The sequence below is a fragment of the Aulonocara sp. 'chitande type north' Nkhata Bay genome, linkage group LG23, assembly GCF_057382095.1.
Source record: "Aulonocara sp. 'chitande type north' Nkhata Bay isolate Kocher_YH1m ecotype deep benthic linkage group LG23, A_spYH_male_GT1.1, whole genome shotgun sequence".
NCBI classification, from domain to species: Eukaryota; Metazoa; Chordata; class Actinopteri; order Cichliformes; family Cichlidae; genus Aulonocara; species Aulonocara sp. 'chitande type north' Nkhata Bay.
Window position 1 is genome coordinate 10,748,673 of NC_141365.1, and position 6,716 is coordinate 10,755,388.

Genomic DNA, 6,716 nt, shown 5'->3' on the forward strand with positions numbered 1-6,716 from the left:
CTGTAACGGCATTGTAACGATAGGAATAGTAATTAGTTAGATTGCTCGTTTATGAAAAAAGTAACGCTGTCCTATCTATCTATCTATCTATCTATCTATCTATCTATCTATCTATCTATCTATCTATCTATCTATCTATCTATCTATCTATCTATCTATCTATCTATCTATCTATCTATCTATCTATCTTCAGAGGAAAACTGGTATAACTTGTTGTGGTAAAAAACACTTGTTCTTGCCTTCCTTTAATAGGCTTTGCCTGTGCACAAATGACCATTTACCATACCACATATCATCACTAACCTCATATCCGATTACAGGCACATCAAAGCTGGCTACAACGAAACACAATGCAAATATTTTAGCATCTAATAAATGGATGTTGTAATTACAGTTTTTCTCAGTCGCTTTGGTGCGTTTCTCAGAACACCATTAACATTTGCACAGCAGTTAGTGCATTTCCCAAAACAATTAGTGCAAACTGCAAAACCTAGTGGATAGCCTGCAAAAGCACGTCACATGCACAGAATTGATTATCCATACCTCAAAAGCAAGTATCCATGTCAATGAAACTGTCAGTGCCATCAAAATGAAAAGTCTTGACACCATCTTTATGAACAAGATAGTCAAATGGCATTGTCATGTTTCCACTATGACAGTTTATAATTTCAGTGTTTCCCATTGCAAAAACAATTGGTGACACCTGAAAATGCTGACAACAGCACTATGGCCTACCTGTACAGCCATCTGAAATGTGCAGTAAAGTCACTGTAGATGTTATGGGAGTCTTGGGAGTAACTAAGACACTGAATACGTACGTTTCACATTTCCAGTGTGTAGAAGTGTTTGTAATCCTACAGAATTGTGCAAAAGAAAAATATGCTACAGTCACTTGTTCACTGTAGAATACAAGTAAACATAAAATCACCCATTTGGTAGAGCCTCCTCATGAGTGACAGCTGTAATTCACCTGAGATCAATTGTTCAATTTCGGAGACATTTCCAAGAACAATGATACAGAAAGGTATAGGATTTGCTTGACAGATGGCCAATATTTGGCATGTGATAACTAGTTCAACAATTTTGTGTGTGATGACTTAAGCAATGGATGTATGACTATTAGTTTTATTGGGAATGACTATTCAGCATCCATAGGTATGATTACTTTTGACTGACATGACATAAGCAAATGGAAATGTCAGAAAGCAGCAGGGAAATGTATGGAAGCAACTGATTCATGTCCAAAATCATTTGCAGTTTGTTCAGAGAGAGGAGAAATTGCTACTATGATGTGCACAAATGACTGAGTGTTGTGGAGGTTGAACTAATAGTTATGAGAATTTCAATTCTGATCTGAGAAACGCACCAAAGCGACTGAGAAAAACTGTAATGTAAGACTGTTTGTTGGATTGTGTGTACGTGTGCTGGAAAATGTGTGTTTATTTTTAATGTGTTGTTTTATTCAATTCAAATGTAGCACTTTGTAACTGTGTGGTTAAAAACATGCAATACAAATAAATGTATTATTATTATTATTATTATTATTGTTATTATTATTATTGTTATTATTATTATTCAGGCAGAGGATGAATTGAGGGACTGCACCATCATGCGATAAATAAGTATCATTTTATAACATGAAGTTACAGAGTCTAAGAAAAAAACTGTTGTACTAGAATTGAGTTTGATAAGCCTCCTTTTAAAAAAAGAGAGGAAAGGATAAAGGTTTAAGTTTTTTAAATTTTCAGAATATTTGAGCCAAAGCTCATCAATACAATCTATACAAGCACTTATGGTTTGTTTTATATTCTTGAGACAAGACATGTGCAAACACAAAATTCTCTTCACAAATACCCTCAAATTTAATATTTTGAAGAACTCCAAAACAACCTCTCACTTGAATATGCACAGTCCAGGTGACAGCCATGAAAGGTCAGACAAAAGAAATAGGCTTTATCTGACATAGTAAATACCCTCTTTCCCTGAATAGCCCACCTCTCTCTTTGGCTTTGTTGACTTGTCAGCTTCTCAGCTTGACAGTTTCTCCATTGAAGGTGCAGAGAAGGTTGGGGAAGGTGAATGCGGAAAAGCAGCTGAGCCAGATGGTTTCCCGAGCAGGTTTATGGAGGGGTTTGTATAAGATGCCTTGATAAAGTCAGTCAAAACTAGATTAGTGTCACAGTCATTAAATGCTTGTCAGGTAAGGGTTTCTTTTAGGTGTGCCTGTCACTGTCAGAGACACAAACAGAGCTAATATTATTCATCACCTGTCACCTGCCACAAAAATCATTCTTTCTTTAAACATATAATGTGGATGTATGAAAATCCACATAATGAAACAAAGGTTTGATTTAAAAAATGTCACACCTATTGCTGGGGTCATTAATTATGATAAACACTGAGTGTGTTTATAGACAAGCACCAGCACCAGTACCTTGATAGAATATTTGATGCCTGTATTCATTAATCCTGTCCATAAAAAAGCCTTAATTAAAGTAATTCCTATATAAGTGTTGTTTTGTTTGTTTTTATCTCTCTTAGTGTTTCCATCACAGGGGAACAAGGGAAACAAGAAAGGCAAGTTTGCCATAAAAAGTCTGTTTTTAGATGAAACCCGTAGATTTGTCTGAGCTTCGGGGGAACTTTTACAATTTTTTTTTACACACAACAAAGACTCTTAAATTGGCTGCCTCTAGCAAACAAAAAAATTATGGAACAGCATGTGGGCGGGGCTTCTGTGTTCACAGCAGGAGCTGTGTGACCATATAAGGAATATCCCCCCTCAGCAACTATGCACACAGCCAAGTGTATAAAAAGTCTCTCTAACTGAGAGTCTAGATCAGTTTGAAGACTGACTTTTAATCTGTAACAGATTAACTTGATATTCTACTATTAGCATCATGTGAAAAAGAGAATGTAAAAGTATATCGCACACTAAGCCATGCTGATAGATTCTGTTTAGACTGAAGAGGATTTCTCATGGCAGCTCCTATTGAGTCTCAGTCTAATTCTCCCGTCATTATCTTTAATGTTTATTATGGCAGCTGAGGCCTGACTTTTCTGGGATGTCCAGTACTGGGAAAATTGTGGCACTGTGTTAATATAAACCTGAATCCACTAGACCTGAAAACTGCAAACAGTTACACCTTCATGCAGACACTCAAACTTGCTGATGATTAATTAATAAAGTGCGTCTGATTAGCAGCACCTGCCTGCTACTTACACTCTTCATTCCTGTGAAAGTAGTAGGGGGTGTACTGTTTTTTTCAAAGGACTGTTTAAACTATGAGAAAAGAAGAATATTTAATAATTGAACATAGATACTGAAATTGGAAGCTACAGCAGTGTGGATGCAGATATATAGAATGAGGTGAAGTTTGATGAAGTCGATGTACTTTATATGTTGCTTTACAACATAGTTCCAGGTAAATTTATGTAGAACTGAGGATTGTTTGGCGTTGTATTTCTAAAGGATCAAATAGAAAAAGAAAAATATTATCTACCCTCATATTTAACTGTATATATAAAGGTCATATATGTTTTAGATGACATTATGTGGACATTCAGAGACTATATTATATATTACACATATGTACTGGATATCTTTTGAGACATTATGTCAGTACTGCTCAAACTTGTATCCAATGGGCCCTTAATTGGTGTAGATTTTGCTATTGTTGTTTGTGGAATAAAGTTTCTGAATTACTTTGTGACAAAGTAATTTGTTGAGAAACTATACAGGAAAAACTAATGACTGCTTATTATGATTGTGACACTTCAAAAATAGATACAGTGTGTGTCTCTGGCCAGCAGGGCGCAGTGTTTCCCTTCAGATATCTCAGATCTTGTTCAACAAATTGCCTTAACAGACGTGACAGTACAGAGCACGGACTAAATTCCTCAAATCCCACTTCAGCTCTTAATGTGCCCACATTAAAGTCAATGAGACATCTTTTTATAATGCATTTCGTCTATATGTTTTTCAGACCAGTGATCTGAATATTTCTCCACGGCTGTAAGCGTGTGTGTGTGTGTGTGTGTGTGTGTGTGTGTGTGTGTGTGTCTGCTGGGTAAATTCGTTCATCTCTAGTAATTCATATCAGAGCTATAAAGTTGGCTTGCTCCAGCAGGCTGTGATATTGTTGGAGGAATGTTCTCTGAGAGGATTTTATGCTCTTTCCCTGCAACTTCTCCTAAGGGACCGACTGAAAATCTTCCTCAATAGTCAGAATGTTCAGTATTTTTGTAGAAAGTCCCCCTTGACAACCACAGAACAAATCTAATAAAGCCTGAGCACCTCGCTGGGCTTTGTCAGGTCTCTGTGGTGATTGCAACATTCATTCCCTGCATGATAGAAACTTTAAATCTGTGTGACACTCGTGCTTAATCGACTTTTGAATCATCGTTATCATCATTTGTTTAGCATTATGATGCCTTGTAAAGTGCAAGTTAATGACTCAGCACTGAATTATAATACCTTTGTTTTTTTGCTAATTTATCCACTTGAAAATGCAATGCAGGTTTCTAGTTTTAGCTGCACCATAAATGATGATATGTAAATCCAGTGCCTTTGAAACTCTGGCACAAAGAGAAACACTGGATTAGCACAGCAATGCCATAAAAGGATAATCTGTTTGTTTACCAGATTAAGTTGAAATGCAAAACTTGCGAGGAATTTCTCAGTTTCTCATTTTTGCAGATGCGTTTGTATGTAAATCCAGTGCATTGCCTGATTAATATGTGCATGGGTTTAAAGAGATCATTGAGCTAGTACTGGTAAGTATAAAAGTACTTTTACTTCAGTGTATAACCTTTTGTGTCACATTATGTGATAAACGCATTATTATGCAAATACAATTTACTAGACAATATATTACATATTATGACTTTTATGATTGATAGCTTGATTAGTTAGTGAACGGATGCATGTAAATGTGACATAATTTAGATTTAGAAATTAGTGGTATGATATGAGATGTTACTATAAAAAGATCTAGGAAAAACAAAAAACACCAGCTGAATGAATATGATGCATATTAGACAATGTTATTTTGTACTCTATGAAAATTGAGGTGATTGTTTTCAGTCATTACAGTTTCGAAAAGAATAGCAAGAAACTGCTACTTCTTAGTTTGCCTTAATAAATTCTGTTCAGAAATTTGTTTGGATGCAAATCTGGATGCAAATATATGGGTCTTTTCTGTGCCAAGCAGCAATTTCCAAGGCTGACAATAAAGCCAACGTGAACTGCCAAAAACTGCAGTTCCACTAGTGGCCACTTGAGGCTGGCTCAAAAAGTAAGACTTGCATGTTAAAATACAGTTTAAATAAGTGTGTTTCTGGCCTGTACATTAAATAGTTTTGGTCTCTATTGATAGTTTTCGCTTTATAATAACTTTAAAGTGATTGATTTTTTTTTAATACCAGCAATGTTTAAAATTAGGCTTTGGCTGATATCCCTGTTGATACAGGGAGCTGCGATGTAGTGGGGGCCTCACCTCTGCTGTTGGTGCCTTTTGAACCATTTTGGACAATTTCTGGAATTATCTGGGAAATAATCTGGCTTCCTGCTTATGCTTCAGTTTCAGTAAGTGAAACTCTATCATTTCATTAGTCTGTTAATTAGCACTAACTAGTAGATATGTGCTCAGCACACATAGAGCCTTTGTAAATCTGCAAATTTAAAATGTAAAAAGATTTTCTTAAACCCTTTTTACTGCTAAAGCAAATGATCAAAAATGAAAATATTCATAACTAGTAGCATTTTTATGATACTTTTGATGGTTTCATTTGAAAAACCCACTCAAATCATTCTTGAAGAAGGATGCAAGGAATTAAATATGCCAGATATCTGTGAATAATTTTAATATTTGACTTTATTACTTACCAAATGGTCTTGTTATTGTGAAGATTAAACAAATTCAGACTGTCCTATTTTACTCTTTTTTTTTTAAAAAACCATGACATTCCTATGCAACATCTGCCAAAGTGTAAACATATTCCTGAATGTCTGACATGGATAAACATGTGTCAGGGTCATATGTTACACTGTCATGCATAGTATGAAATGTGCATGCTTATGGGTGCAGCTGTTATATTCTGAAGCGCTCTGCGTTTACTCCTCCTTGGACACATTTCTAAGACACTAACAGTACAAAATCACGGGGCTTCTTTAGCATGAAATCCATCCTGAGCATTAAAGTTTGACTGTGTAAAGAATAATGAATGGTACTGTAATAATCTCATGAATTGTGCAGTTGTAAATATCAACTGGTGAGATGTAGGCTAATTTAAATGTTATTTGAATTGTGTCAATGTAAACTGTGACCATGTTTTGAATGCGGACCATCACTTCTTTACCAAAGTCAGTATGGACCTCCCCCCCAAAAATGTTGCCCACCGGTGTCATAGAGCAGGAAAGCCAAGGGCCCTTTTCCAGTACACTTCAATTCAATCTTCTTTTTTAAACTCTTTTTGTTATAAGTCAGATTCATGGCACATGCAATGATGTCACTTCTTACAAATGAAAGCTGCAGATATCTTTCATATGCACTCTAAGGATAACCACAAGTTCTGGTGCAATGCTGCAGCCAGTGTTGTTTGAGCGGCTACTTTGTGTATCAGTTTACAGTGTAGCCTAAATAAGCTACTGTATATGTAGGCAATTTGAATGCAGGGCTGTAATGGCGACAACGATTAACAATAACAACTACTTT